The 16,326-nt window shown below is 33.4% G+C and overlaps 1 protein-coding gene across 1 annotated transcript in view; it reads left to right on the forward strand.

Annotated features, from left to right (window-relative positions):
• LOC129767995 (eye-specific diacylglycerol kinase) overlaps positions 1-16,326 on the forward strand; it is a 475,932-nt gene that overhangs the window by 3,951 nt on the left and 455,655 nt on the right. The window contains exon 2 of the mRNA XM_055769348.1: positions 5,356-5,657. The gene's annotated coding sequence lies outside the window, so the exon portion shown is untranslated. The remainder of the gene's footprint in view (positions 1-5,355; positions 5,658-16,326) is intronic.

Raw genomic sequence — 16,326 nt, forward strand, 5'->3', positions numbered from 1 at the left:
GTCTGAAAATAATTTTATATTATAAGGACGAATTTTTGTAGAAGTATTAGACAATTTATAGTAAAAGGAAATTGTAAAGGGTCAAAGGGTAATCAATCAATGAAGAGTTCAGTGATTGGACTCACTAACGTTCACTTAGCAAGAAAACGTGGATGTTTGAAAGTATTCAAATCAAAAAATCTATTTTGGACGGGACGAAGTTCGTCGGGTCAGCTAGTTTATACATAAAAATGTTACGAATTAAATATTAATAGTATTTTTTCAAAGACAAAAAAATAATGAAAAGTTGTTCGAAAAACTTTTTCCATGTAGATGTGTCCATCGTCCGATGTATGGAAAACTTGTTGGAAATTTCAAGGGCTATTTATATCTATTTTTTCAGAATTTTGAAAGCATATGTTTACAAGAAAAAATGAATTTTAATTTTCAAAATAATTTTTTTCAATGAGTTTTTTTTCCAAAAAATTCTTTGATACTTTTTAATGAAAAACTAAGTAAGGGCCTGGCCGGGTAAGGGAGTAAAAAGTGCCCCCAAACCAAATCTCTAGCTGTATGGCAAATATTGTAAAGGATATTAAATAAGAAATTTTGGCGGTTTATTTGAACCCCTATGTGGTTTGACGTAGGATCTATAGTGAAAAATGTACTTTTCCGTTTATTTCACGCCATCCTCAATAGATCCGAGATAAAAATTTGAAAAAAAATACTGAATGTGCATCTTACCACGGTGTATCAAAAAAAATTATCAAAAAAATATTTCATCAAAAATTTTACTACTAAAAAAAATTTTAATTTTGAAAAAAATTTTTTGGGATTTAGAGATTCAGTACTACTCTAATTCATATTTAAATGTGCTCTTACGGATTTTCTAGATTGATAAATATCTTCAAGCTGTTTTTTTAAAATAACTAATAATAAAAATAAAATAATAAAAAAAAATACACAGTACAAAAAAATGTTATAGATTTTCTGGCATTTCAAAATTTTGAAAAAAAATATAACTTTGAGACCACAAATCCGATTTGTTATTTTTATTTTAAACACAAGAACTTAACATCGGAAAACACGAAAAACAATTATGCAATTTGGAAAACATATATCGAAAAACGCAGATTATTCAAATGAAATCAAAAGTCAAAAGAATACCTGAAAATTCGATTAGAAAATGCAAATCGGAGGAATCAAATAGAAAATCGAAAATTTGATAAATTCAAAAGCCAAAATCAACCAATGCAGATGGGAAAATGGAAATCAAAAAACGCAACAGCACAAATCGGTAAACATTTATTGAAAATTTAATTCGTTAAACACAAATCGGAAAGTGTGAATCAAAATACACAGATTTAAAAATTCAAATGAAATCAAAAATCGTATATCCGTACATTGAGCTAGAAAGCTATAAGGATTGTAAAACAAATAAAAAAAAAATTTAAAAACGTGAACGGAAAATGAAAATTGGTAAATTTAAATCGAAAATCGGAAATCAAAAACTCCAGAACACAAGAAAACGTGAATTGAAAAACACAGATCCGAAAATTCAAATCATATCATAAATTGTATATCTGAACGTATTATCAGAGAAATGCTTGTCGAAAAACAAAATAGAAAAATAGAAAAATTAAAATAAAAAAAGAGGAAGGTTGAAAAAAAACCCACATGGGAAAATTTACCGAAAAAATCAATTGGTGAATTCGAAATACAGAATTTAGGAAATCGAAATGAAAAGTCGTAATGAAAAATGCAGATCGAGAAATGAGAATAGGAAAACACAAGAACAATACCGGAAACTAGACATCTACTCGCGCGCAAAATCATAACTGTGCATGTCTCTGTAATATTGTTATTGTGTATTTTTAGGCGTTATTGATGTGTATTTTAAAAAACATAAATTGAATGAAAAAATCGCCAGAAACTATGTTTTCTTCAACTTCATTCAGTTTTCACCCTTTCCGATCGTACGTCTGCTCTCAGCCACCACAGCAAGGAATCATTCTAAATATTTTGTCTAACCGTATGTCATATTTTACACCTTTTCTAAACGAATTGTAATGTTCAGTGAACTTGTTCTATGAGTGGATAACGGAACTCGGGGTAAACAAAAATTTATACGCGTGGAAAGATAAGAGGATCTCCTGGAAATTTATTCCGACCGCAAAGGGTTAATGACCATTTAATTCAGCAACCTCAAAACAAAACTATTATTTCTCGGTCTGTGAGACCGCATGCGCGAGTATAGGAGTGTTTATCAACGAACACAATTTAGGTACGGAAAACACAAATCGTAGATAAAAGCATTTGCTAAAAAAACGTGATTAAGGAACGGTCATCGATAAACACGAATTTGGAAAACAACAATTGAAAAACCATGCATTCGAAAACACATATTTTTTTTTTTTTATTATAGTGACTTTCAACACATTTCGGCTGGTTCGTCACTTTTACTTCCATTTTTGGAAGAATGTCGGGAGTGAGAATTGAACTCGTGATCTCTGCGTGAGAGGTATGGATGTTACCACTACGCCAGATCGCCTCCACGAAAACACATATTAAAAAAAATAATATTAGAAACGCAAATAAAAATTAAATTGAAAAATAATCAATAAATACAGATTGAGAAAGAAAATCCAAAAACGCAAGAACATAAATCGAAAAAGCAAAAATCAAAAAAACCTGAAAAATAAAAATTTTTAAATTGAGAGCGAAAAACAAAAATCGAAAAACGGTAAGATAAATCCAAGTGTACAGATCCAACAATGCAAATCAAAAATCTTCAATTTGAAAATTCAATCAAACTAATTGAGCTTATCGAAGAAACGAAATAAAAAATTAAAAATTAAATTTAAAAAATAAATAAAAATTTAAATTAAAAAATGCAGAAAATTCGGAACGCATGAAAAAAAAATCGTAGAACGAAACATCAAGATTCGATTACGAAACTAAATCCAAAATTTTTGTGATTATCTAACATTTGCTAAGTTCACTGATTTTTAGTTAATATCGATTACATTTTTAAATTATTCCCTGGTGTAACCTTAAATTTTATCTTGCCTTTAATTTTTAATTCCATTTTCTTCGTCTGAACTTGGGGTTCTACTTCGGCTGGAATTAATTTGCGTTTGATAAAAACGCTGTTCAAACGTTTTCGAAACTCGACTGAATTTTGCAGAAATGTAAAATGGATGGACTTAAACCCTCAACTTACAAAAGTCTCTTAACGACATACAAATGCAAGTTTGGAAAATTTCTGTAGAAAGGGTATGGTTGATTAATTGATTTATTTCTATTATAGAGGCTATGCAATACAAAGTTTTTTCGTCTCTAGCCTTGAAAAGGCCCAATCAATCAATGGAGGGTTCTGGGATTGAACCCACAATCAGTTGCTTGGCAGGCGGACGCGTGGCTATTTGAGCTACGGAGACCCCCAACGGGTTTGGATAAATAAAAATGTCTTCAGTCACTTGATTGTGACGAAATTTTTGAAGAGAATTTGGCTCTAGTCGTGCTGCGACTTTTTGCGATGCCCAAAACATCAAGCAAAATATGACGAACGGTCTCGTGAGAGATATTCAATTCACTGGCTAGCTCTCTCAAACTAAAACGACGATTTCCGAGCATCCATCATTTTATTTGGTCTATGTTTCCATCGGTAGGAGAGGTGGATGGACTTCCTTGTATTCTGCAACAATTCATACAACATTCCTGATCAATAGAGTTAGAGTTAGGCCGAATATGTGATCAATATATTTTTGTTTGGCTCCAATACCGCTGATATTTTTATGGACCGAGACTGAAAGCAGCGGATTTTTTTATTGAAACAGATAAAAATGGTGACTGTTAAAATTTTAATAAATAATAATTTAAAAAAAACATTCAAATTATTATTGAAACTAAAGTTGATTGAACACAAACCAAAGTTTCGTTTTAGTTTTACTCAAACTTATCTAAATTTTACATTTGACGAAAAACTGTTATTTATCTAACATTGCTAAGTTCACTGATTTTTAGTTGATATCGATTATATTTTTAAATTATTGCCTGGTGTAACCTTTAACTTTATCTTACCTTTTATTTTTAATTCCATTCTCTTCGTCTGAACTTGGGGTTCTACTTCGGCTGTAATTAATTTGTGTTTGGTAACAACGTTGTTCAAATGATTTCGAAACTCGGCTGAATTTTGCAGAAAATTTCTAATGGATGGCCTTCAACACTCAACTTACCAAAGACTATTAACGACATACAAATGCAAGTTCAGAAAATTTCCGTAGAAAGGGTATGCTTGATTCATTGGTTTATTTCTATTATAGAAGCTAATATGCACAAACATTTTTTCGTCTTTTTTAGGCTACGGAGACCCTTAGCGGGTTTGGATAAATGAAATTTGGTGCTTAAATCCGATGTCTGTGTTCGGGAAGAGCATCATAGTCACGGCCTAGTAGAGCTTAAACTCATTTTCAACTTTTTTATTATTCAAAAATTACTATGTTCACTAAGTTAAACACGTTCCAGATCTCGTATGAGTTTATTGAAATAGTTTTAACACAAAAATCATTGGAAAAAATCGCGTTATATGTTTTAAGTATTTTATCAAGTATTTAATCAAATTGTGATAATTTTCTAAGAAAAGTTCAGCATTTTTCAAGTTCAGAAATTTTTCAACATTTCGATCATCCTTTCATGATCGAAATGTTGAAAAATTTAAATCAATCTTCAAACTGAAATTTTCAAAGGTGACAATTATTGTGAAAATGTCATAACATTTTTCGTAAAAGGTATTCAACTTTTTCGTTTAAAAAAATATATAAATTAACAAAATGGGACGTAAAAACCAGTTGGAATTCATATTTGACTTTTCGATGGATGTTTTTCACGGAATGAACTCTTTACGAAGAATGAGGAAACCTATAATCAACAGATGATGAATAATGAATAAAAGCGACATTCGAGGACATGATTGGTGCTTGGTTCGCGAAATACTGCAATGAAAGAACACATTGTTCATTCATCGATTTGCCAATATGACCCGATCTGTTTGTCGATATGTCATTTTCCCCGCTCTCCATATTAATGAAACCAAATACGCGCCACGATGAAACGACGCGAGCTGCGAAATTGAATTTTTCAAGCCAGTGTTGCGCAAACTGTTGAAATCAATTTGAATTAAGAGAAAAAGAGCCAGCCGCCCGGTGTTTTTTTTTCTGGTTTTTGTTTGCTCCGTTTGTTTTTATCCCATCTTAATTTCATTTCCATCGCGCGTACCGATCACCGTAACCGAATCAACGACGACGGTATTAATTTACATTTTTTTCTTCTCTTTCTTCTTTTTTCCCTCCTTTTCTCGTTCGTCTCCTGTTTCAGAAATGAGTAAGTATTCGATAATCCATTTTCCGAAAGCAAGGCGAAAGACGATAGGCTCTCGTCTTGGCCGTCCAAAATCCCTCCCAATCCCAATTGTGCCCGCCTGACGTGGTGTGGCGGTTGGAAGGGGCGGTTGGGAGCGCCAGGACGAGTGCCTTGGATCATGATTGCTCACATCGCGACGGAAGCGCGGCGGAAGCGGAAAATGGATGGGACATGCACTCGGAATAAGGAACATCGAAGGAGGTAGGAGGCGAGCGGCGTCGATTCAGTTCGGCAAACGATGCAGATTTTTAAAACAGGTGAGTTGCTCTGAACCTTTTCTATTAACTAGTTGATAGTAGTTTTGAAATCTTTGAGTGAGTGGAAAAGTTACTGGAGGGATCATAGAGACTGAGCGATAATTCTTATAACTCTGTCTCATCAGCATCGTCATTACAGAAAAATCAATAAATACAATAGTGTCTTTGAATTTATATATAGTTTTATTTTACGATTTGCTTTGTCGTTCGACAATAGACAACATTATTTAACTCGTATTTTTATCATTCTTATTAAATTTGTACCAAATTCTATGAACACGTCTGCTGTTTCATCTGAACTGTCAAATTATTCATTCAACAACTGTTGTTGAAAATCGACGCTTCCAAGTACTTATTCACAGTGGAAAATTCTTATTTTCGGAGGATTTCTCGCCAAAACGAACTCGTGAACGCTTGCGGGAAGTGTATAAGAATATTATACATACAACAGGACGTCCAAGAACGCATCAATGAAAAATTGTGGTGAAATATGGGATATGGAATAAACTGAGGGGGACTCAACATGAAGTATGATTTTTTAGATAGAAACGAATATTTCTGTCAATACTATTGAACCAGGCATTATGAGACATGCTTCGATAAAACTGTATCAGATACAAAATTGAAACCAAACTAAATATTTGATTGATAATGTTAACATCAATATAAAAATTAATATGCGCAAGATATTATAAGGAAAGAAACTGAAACCGGTTTTGACGATATTGTATTTCGTTGCTCAGAAAATGCGCATTTCAACGCACAAATTCACCGACAAAGGGTCGTTTCTGTGACAACGCTCTCTTTTTTGAAATTTTAGTTGATACTGTTCTTTTATGGGCGTATAAAAAGCGTAAATAAAGTAATTTTTTTTAAATCTTAAATTGGAATCTATATGATGAAGTTATTTCAAATTGGATTGGATTGGATGCAAAAAACGACAAACAAAATTAAAAAAAGAACTGTAACAAATTAATTAAAAATTAAAATAATGCTTTGTATCGTTTTCAACAGCAAAATCCTTACCTTGAATTTTTTTTTTATTTTCTTTTTTTATTGTTGTTTCCTTTCATTTACAATTTCTTGTTTCAATTTCCTGAAAATCCCATTTCCTTAAATGTCAATTTTAAGAATTTGGTTATTTGTTATTTTAATTTACATTGTTTTTTTTTTTTAATTTTAGGTGTTTTCAAATAAAAAATTGTCGTATTTCCCAATTTTCGATGTTTTTGCGACCCACATTTTTATAATTTATAATTTTTTAGAACCTTCCTTTTAAGAATTTTTTATTTCATTTTTGTTTTTTTAAATCTTCTTTTAATCTTTAAATTGTCTGTTTTTAATGTTTAATTTTTGAATTTCCACGTTTTTTTGATATTAAACTTAGAGTTTTAAATTTTTTTCGAATTCTCAATTTATTTTTTTTTTAATATTATACTTTCTGAACATAAAATTTCAGAAAAAAAAATCAATTTTTGAATTTTAAAATATTGTAAACATTAAATTTTCTAGAAATAACTATTTTCAATTCGCCAAATGGAGGCGATCTGGCGTAGTGGTAACATCCATGCCTCTCACGCTAAAGGTCACGAGTTCAATTCTCACTCCCGACATTCTTCCAAAAATGGAAGTAAAAGTGACGAACCAGCCAAATGAGTTGAAAGTCACTATAATACAGAGAAAAAAAAAATAAATAAAAAATTCGCCGAATTTTCAATTTCCGCTTTTTTAGTTTTTCAATTTCTATGTTTTGTTTGAGTTTTTTTGAATCTAAATTTCCTTGTATTTAAGTTTTTCCGGGTTTTTATTTTGAATAAGTTCCAATTTTCTTCACTCTAATTCTTTGGAAATTCGTGCATTTTTGAATTTTGAGTTTTTTTTTATTTTTTAAGTGTTCTGAATGTTCTGAATGAAAATTTCAAATTTTAAATTATAATTTTAATTTTATTATTTTAATTTCTAAATTTTAATTTTATTTCTCAAATTTCGGTATTTTTCATGTTTGAAATTAATAAAATAATAAAAAAAAATTTCCCGAATTATCTCATTAATAAAATTTTTCTAAACTGTCTTTTATGAATTTTCTCAATCTCTAAATTTTCTAAATGTTTAAAATTCTTCTAATATTTTCATGTTTTTCAATTTTGTCATTTTCGATTTTGCATTTCAAAATCAATTCTTTTATTTTTTGTTTCATTTTCATAATTTTCATTTTTATTTTTTTATTTTCTAAATATTCTATTTTTTTATATTTTTAATATCAATTGATTAAATTATAAATTATCTCAATTCTTTTAATTTTCCATTGCCTTGATGTTTTAGATTTTTCAAATTTTATTAACTTTTTGAATTTTTGCTTCTTTATAGTTTTTCTGAATTTACACAATTTTCTTAATTTTTCAACTTTCCTAATTTTTTAAAAATTTTCTCAATTTTCTATACAGTGTTTGCCAAATGATCCACTCATTGAAAAAATCGCTTTTGTTCGTTCAATAATGATCTTTTAGGAAACATTTCCCCTAGCGGTATTCTTTTGTTGTTATGTGTTGCAAATCACGACACAAAAGAGAACGACACAACTCTGCATCGGCTCGCACTTTATTGCACACCAGCATGCAAGCAAAGCTATCATATACGCTTTTGGTCAGAAAGCTTATTTTCTTCTTTGCCTCTAACATATGCATACCGACCTCTCCATGCATCATGAAACAGCAGGATCATACGGACAACGGAAAGCGAAAGATTCATATTCAGCTAATGTAGCAGATCCTGATTTTTAAGTCTCAGAGAGTGCAAACTATATGATTATTTAGCTCGATAGAGGCTAAGGGAAGGGTAGTCAGATTATATTTTCCATTCTTAACGCCGCTATCCCTTGAAATATGTATATTCATATAGACCGCATAGTTTTACTAGCAACACCGCTCCAGTGAGAAGCAAAAACTCACGCGTTTTATCTCTTTTCCCATTCGCTGCTCTCCGCAAATGGTGACTAAATGATGACGTAATTTTTCTTGTATCATTTATTGCTTTGCACTTTTCTGTGCAGTGGGTTTCGCTATAGTAAAATGGGACGAAAATGGGACGTGGTTCAAACTTGTATGCAGGCTTCGAAAATGGTATGCGATGTTTGATACAGATCGGATATGCAATCAACAGTCTTCGTTCCTCTCTTAGTTTAATCACTAAATATTAAACAAGTGATTACTGACATTCATACAAGTATCTGAATGATCCTCTCATATTTGGTTATATGTTCGTGAGAGTTTACTTGTATGACACATTGTGTATCATTCGATTTTGATCAAAATCCAAACACTGTTTCTAATTCTTTTAATAATCTGATATTTTCTATATTTTATCAATCTGCTCTTTTCCCCTAAGGTTAGCCTCAAACCGTGGTTCAAAAGTCTGGACTTGAGTCGGGACTTTATTCGCACCTTCTCCCGACTCATGTCCAATCACTGTTCGTTAGATGCGCTACTCTTTCGTTTCAATCTTGCCAGCAACAATCTCTGCGTCTGTGGTCAAGGTTATCACGACATCGAGCATGTTGTTTGGTCGTGCGAGGTGTAGCTTGTCGCCAGATCGAATTTAGAAAACTCCCTTCGGGCCCGAGGAAGACAGCCCAATGTGCCGGTGAGAGATGTGTTGGCTCGGTTAGACCTTGATTACATGACCCAAATATATGTTTTCCTTAAAACTATGGATCTTCGTGTGTGATTGTCCCTATGTCTTCATACCCTCCTTTTCATCCATTGCGAGCGATTGCCCCCCTTGGTATAAACAATAAAATAAGTTGAAATGTAAATATACAATAGATATACGAATAGATTTAAGAATTGAGTGTGATCATCAACATTGTAACAATTCCCTTATATCCCATCCCCTTCCTGAAAGAATATGTCACCCTTCTAAACTCGAGTAAACCGCGAGTAATCGGTTTTCCACCTTACTAACCACAGTGTTAGGAAAATTGTATATGTATAGTTTTAAAAAATACATTTAAGAATTCGGCTCCTTTAAACTAATGTAACTGAGTCTGTAAAAATAAACGATTTATAAAAAAAAAAAAAAAATCTGCTCTTTTTCCGATTTTTAAAAAGTTTTTGCTTGTTTTGAGACATGAGAATTTTATATTTTTAAATTTTTTCGTTTTATTTTGATTTTTCGAATGTTTAATTTTTTTAAGTTTTTCAAATTTTCTGAATTTTCTCCATTTTTAAGAATTTATCAATTTAACAAAATTCTTAAATTTTTTAAAAGTTTTCTTAGTTTTCTCAGCGTTCTTAATTTTCCAATTTTTCCGTTTTTTATTTTCTTATCAGTTTTCTCAGTTTTCAGATCTTTTAAATATTTTCAATTTTATAATTCCTTAAGTTTTCCCTCATATTTTGCTATTTTTTCAATTCTAGATTTTCGATTCCCTGATTTTTTTGAAATATTCCTCATTTTCAGAAATTTCACATTCTTTAGTTTCCTAAATTTATTCAACTTGCTTTATTAATTTCCTTAATTTTTCAAAATCATCAGAAATTTTCTGAGTTTTCTCAATTATCTTTAAATTTTTTCAATTATTTTTCTAATTTTTTAAAATTTTATAAATCTTTTGATTCCGCTGTTATCTTTCAATTTATTTGATTTTCTGATTTTTTTAACCTTCACAATTTTCTGAAATTTTTCAATTTTGAAAAAAATCAAATCTGAGTTTTCTAAATTTTCAAAATTTCCTTAATATTTTTCTTTTTTTCAATTTCTAAAATTTTCTGAGCCATCTGAATTTTTTAAATTTAAATCAATTTTCAAATTTTAGTCTTCTAAATGTTTTTAAATTTCTAAATATTTGAATTTTTTTCAGTTTTCTAATTTTATAAAAATTTATCTAATCTTCCTAGTTTTATAATTTCTTTTATCCTCATTTTCATTGTTTTTTTCAAACAATTAGAATTTTTCTATGTTTTCATTTTTTTCTATTTTTAAAAATTTAATGAATTTTCAGATTCATCATCAGATCATCAGAATTTTCGGTTTTTTTTATGTTTCTTTTCAATTTAGAATATTTAGAAATGTTGAATAATTAATTAAAAAAAATATTCAATTATTATAAACTTTTTAAATTTCACGAATCGAAGTTTCCAGAATTTCTTGTTGTATGAATTACCGTTTTTGAAAATGACCAGATTTATTTTTATTTTTTCAAATTTTGTTTTTGGGACAATTTTCTTAATTTCTGATTTTTTTTTTAGTTTTTAATTGTTCATGGATTTAAGGATATTTGTTTAATTTTATAATATTTTTGAACTTCCTAAATTTTATGGATTTTCTTAATTTTCTTGAATTTATATTTTGAATTTTATGAGTTTGGGAATTTTCTAAATATTATATTTGTTGAATTCTTCAATTTTCCTCATTATCTTGATTGTTAATATTTTAGGAATTTTTAGTTTTCTGAACTTTTTTAAATTTGCAGAACGCATTGAGGTTTGAGTTTTTTAATTTTTATTTTTTACATTTTCAACCTTTCCCTTTTTTAATTTTTTTTTTGGATTTTTGTTATTTTTTAATTTTTTGATTTCTTTTTTGAGAATTTACAAAATCTGAAGTGTTACTTTTTAAATTTCTTTAGTTTTCTTGTTTTTATAATTTTGTATAATTTTAATTTTTTTTAATTTATTGACGGGAAAATCTTTTTCTAATTTTTCAAATTCACGAATTTCCTGAAGTTTCCAGAATTTTTGTTTTTCTAATTACCCTTTTATTTGAATGACCAGATTTTTTTTTATTTTTCCGAAATATATTTTTAATTTTGGGAAAGTTCTAAATTTCTGATTTTTTTTAGTTTTTGATATTTTTTTGATTTTATGAATATGCAGTCATTTTATGTCAAACCGATATAGTGGTTCTCAGATTTTCGTGAAAAGTTGTAGTTTTGTTATTTATCGCAAAACATTAGACCCGTATTTTTTTATTTTTCCATTAGGGTTGTCCGAAAAATCAACTTTTTACTCTTTTTTCCAAAAATGACTTTGTTTAAAAATTTATTGCTTTTGAACTACTGGACTGATTCAGATGATCGATATATCAAATTAAAACCAATTAACTAGCCTTTTATACAAATTACACATTCGCCAAATAATTAAATTCTAGTCGCGTACATCAAGTCTAGTCGCATAGAAATATTCAACGAAGACTGAAAAGATGTTAACTTTGAAAAATCAAAACTTAGAAACGGAAAATGACACATCTCTGTTTTTTGGATATGTTATGTAAAGCTTTTAAGAAATATATATTATTTTATTTAAAATATGAAAAAATATACCTTCTTGGTTCCCAAACCATGTAAACTATAAAAAAACTAATACAATAAATAATTACGAAATCAAAATCAATTTTTTTTTCGCCAGTCTGATATTTTTCAAAATTTAAATATTTCTAATTGGCTTAAAATTAAAATTAAAATTGTCGATCATTTGAGTCGGTCCAGTAGATCAAAAGTTAAGAATTTTTGTGTTGGAAAAAAGAGGAAAAAGTTGATTGATTTGATTGAATTGAATTGATTGATTTTTGAAAAATCATAACTCAAAAACGAAAAAAACGCCTCTCTGGTTTCGACTTATGATATGTGTAAAATTCTCAGCTTTCCAGAAAAAAATATAAAAAATTTTTCTGCAAGTATAGTATTTTTTTCAAAAAAGATTGATTTTAATTTGATATGTCGATCATCTGAATCGGTCTAGTAGTTCAAAAGTTAGGAATTTTTGAAAAAAAGTCATTTTTGAAAAAAAAAAAAAAAAAAGAGGGAAAGTTAATTTTTCGGACCACCCTAAAATGGAAATGGGCACCCTAATAAAAAAAATTTAAAAAATCCGAGTCTAATGTTTTGCTATAAAAATTACCTCTTTTGACGAACATCTGAGAACCACTATGTCGGTTTGACATCGAATGGCTGTATATGGATATTTGCCGAACCATATAATGTTTTTGAACTTTCTAAATTTAATTTTTTTTTTAATTTTCTGATTTCTCTCAGTGTCCTATTTAGAATTTTCTGAATTTTCGAAATTGTTAGAATTTTCTAAATGTTAAAAACTTTTTGAATTTTCTGAATCCTCTTATTATTTTGATTTTTCATATTTTATTAATTCTAAATCGTCTGAGCTTTTTAATTTTCTGAACTTTTCTTGATCTTTTGATATTTTTTTTTGTTTTCGTGTTCATTTCTCAATTTTTATTTATTTGATTCATTTTCAACTTTTCCTATTTTTTTTTCTCTATTATAGTGATTTTCAGCACAATTCGTCTGGTTCGTCACTTTTACTTCCATTTTTGGAAGAATGTCGGGAGTGAGAATTGAACTCGTGATCTCTGCGTGAGAGGTATGGATGTTACCACTACGCCAGATCGCCTCCCTTCAACTTTTCCTATCTTTTTGTATTTATTTAAATTTTCGATTTTGTATATTTTTTAAATGCACCTTTTTTTTTTAATTTCTACATTGTACATTTTTATGCTGTTGAGTTTTCTGAATTTACAAAATTTTCCTAAGTTGATCATTTTTAATTTTATAAATTTTCAAGAGTTAATATTTTTTTTTTAATTTTTATTATTTTTCTTTTTTGATATCATAATTCTTATTACTTTTTTGGCAGACTTATCTCACTTCTTAACTAGGCGAACCTAGCCAGAATTTTCACCTGCCCCCGGGCTTCTGAATGCCAAAGGGGGACTAGGCTCTGCGGAATGCACGTATCTGCATGCTCGTGCTGTTTCAGTCCTGACCGAGAAATTGTCGGACAATCGCGCAGGTGCTAAGGATGACCGACTTTTGGATGCCGGCCAATTCCTTCTCCATATTCAACACCTTTAGCGCTTCCAGAAGTGTCTTCGGGACAATTCCAGTTCCAGAGAGAACGACTGGAACAATTCTTGGGACCTCCCTTAGCCCCCACAGTTCCTTGAGCTCCACGGCCAATGGTCGGTACTTGCAGATTTTGCGACCGTGGGTCTCCTCCAGATTCTGGTTCAGTGGAATAGCGACATCGATGATGGTGACTTTGCGGTCGCTCTTGTCGTAAACCATTATATCTGGCCGGTTGTGGTGGATCGAGAGGTCGGTCAGAACAGTGCGATCCCAGTACAGCTTGAAACGGTCATTTTCCAGGACAGGTGCAGGCAGGTACCGGTAGTTTGGTACGTTGTCTTCCAGTAGAGCACATTGGAGCGCCAGTTGTCGATGAACAATACGGGCCACGTTGTTGTGGCGCTCGGTGTAGGCTGCGTTGGCCAAAACGGGACAGCCTCCCATAATGTGCTCTATGTTTTCACCTGGTTGATGACACATCCGGCAAATGTCATCAACGTCTTGATGCCAGACGTACCGCCTGCAGTTTCTCGTCGGCATTATCCTGTCCTGGATGGCTATCATGTCGGCTTCTACTACTGAAGAGAGTTCACCACGCGTTAGCCACAGATTAGATGCGGCCTTGTCGACGTGTGGCCGGTCCAGTTGATGGGGGTGGGCACCATGCACTGCCTTCTGCTTCCAAGCTGCAATCTTCTCCTCCACTGTCTGCAGATTGCAGTTGAGTTGGTACTCCGCTTGCGCCAAGTGCAGAGCGCTGTATCCTCTGTCGGCGGCGCAGACAGCCCGGTATAGCGCGTTTTGGTTGGCGCGTTCTGCGAAGTACTCGCGCAGTTGTCGTACCTGGGCAACACACAGTGCAGATATGTCGACTATTCCAAGTCCCCCTTCTTTGCGTGGCAATGAAACTCTCTCCAGTGCCGATTGAGGATGGTGCATTCCGGCCTCTTTAAATGCTTTCCTCATCCTCCTCTCAAGGTCCTCTAGGTCAGTTTTGCTCCATTTGACTACACCAAAACTGAAGGTCAGCAGGGGAACCGCGAATGTGTTGATCGCGCGTACCTTGTTCCCCGCGTTGAGGAAAGTCCTCAGGACACAGTTCACTCGACTCAAGAACTTGTCTCGCAGCTCCGTCTTGATGTCGGAGTGGCGAATCCCGGTGAGCTGTCGGAATCCAAGATATTTATAGGATTCGCCACGAACCATGTCTCTTATGAACTCGCCGTCATAGACCTCGTAACCTCCGGATTCGGTAAGCTGCCCTTTCAGCAGATGGACACAGCGGCACTTGTCGAGGCCGAACTCCATGCAAATGTCCCTGCTTATGTCTTCGACAACCCGGATAGCTACACCTAGACGCTGACGTGAATCAGCGTAGACCTTGAGATCATCCATGTAGAAGGTATGGGTCACTTCTTCGTGGGCGCCGTCGCCATACCTTATTTTATAGCCATGACCGTTTCTATTGAGCGTCCTACTGAGGGGGTTCAATGCCAGACAAAACCAAAGCGGGCTGAAAGAGTCGCCTTGGAATATTCCCCTCTTTATCTGCAGCGTTCTAGACTGCAACACATTTTCCCCATCACTGAGGTGCAGAGACGTACTCCACTGCCTCATCGCATGCTGCAGGAACCTAACGACGAAGGGATCAATTTTGTAGAGCTCCAATACCCGGACGAGAAACGAGTGAGGTATGGAGTCATAAGCCTTCCTGTAATCGATATAGGCCATGCTTAGGTTCCGCTGGTTATAAACCGCCTGGCCGACTATGGCTGCGTCGATGATGGCCTGGTCTTTGCAGCCATGCGTATTTTTCCTGCATCCTTTCTGCTCTTCTGCGATGATGTGATGCTGTTCGCAGTGAGCAGAAACTTTGGCGGTAATTATGCTGCTCAGTATTTTGTACAGACTCGATAGGCACGTTATCGGTCTGTACTTTGATGGGTTCAATGTGTTGCTGTCTTTCGGGAGGAGGAAGGTGACGCCACGGGTGGCGAATTCAGGAAGGTTGTGTGGGTCACGTAGCACCTTGTTGAAGCACTCAGCTATCTTTGGATGTGCGACGGTCAGCTTCTTGTGCCAGAAGAACACCATCGGGGCCCGGTGCTGCCCAGTTCCTCAGGTACCGCGAGGCTTCGCGGACATCGTTCTCTCCGACGATGATAGCTGGCATCTCTCCAATTTCACCACAACTCTCCTCCTCCCGTCTTAACCACATTTGCCCGTCGCGATGTTCTACTGGGGTCTCCCAAATACCAGCCCAGAAGTTGGTCACATCGCTAATATCTGGCAAACCTTCGCGGTAGTCGGGCTTCTCGTCGCTAATGTGGTCGTAGAACGCTTTCTCGTTATCTCTGAACATCCGATTTTGTTCCTGGCGCTTTGCAGAGTCAGAGTAACGTTTCAGCCGTTTTGTAAGGACGCTCAATTGCTGTACCAGTGTGTCGAGTTTTTCCGTCAGCTGGTGAGCTCCCAGCTGGCGAAGTTCAGTAGGCCGCACGATCACAGCAACTTGGCGACATAATTTCACCGATCTGCTGCCTCTTTTGTACGCCATCAGTCTTCCAATTGCGGCGCGCTTGTTTAGGATCCGTTGCTCCAATCTCCTTCGCCATGGAGGCTCACGCCTTTCACGGAGATGTTGGAGCAGTCCGCCTCTTGGCCTAATACGGTATCCTAAACTTTTGGCGGTCGCCACAGCAGCGCAGTAAACTTTCAGTTGCAGCTCCTCCATGTTCTCAGCATCAACCAAGTGCAGCGGAAGAACGTGCTCGTTCATGAGCTTTACTGCACTTGTCAGCCTGCGGG

Source organism: Toxorhynchites rutilus, chromosome 1, assembly GCF_029784135.1.
Source record: "Toxorhynchites rutilus septentrionalis strain SRP chromosome 1, ASM2978413v1, whole genome shotgun sequence".
NCBI classification, from domain to species: Eukaryota; Metazoa; Arthropoda; class Insecta; order Diptera; family Culicidae; genus Toxorhynchites; species Toxorhynchites rutilus.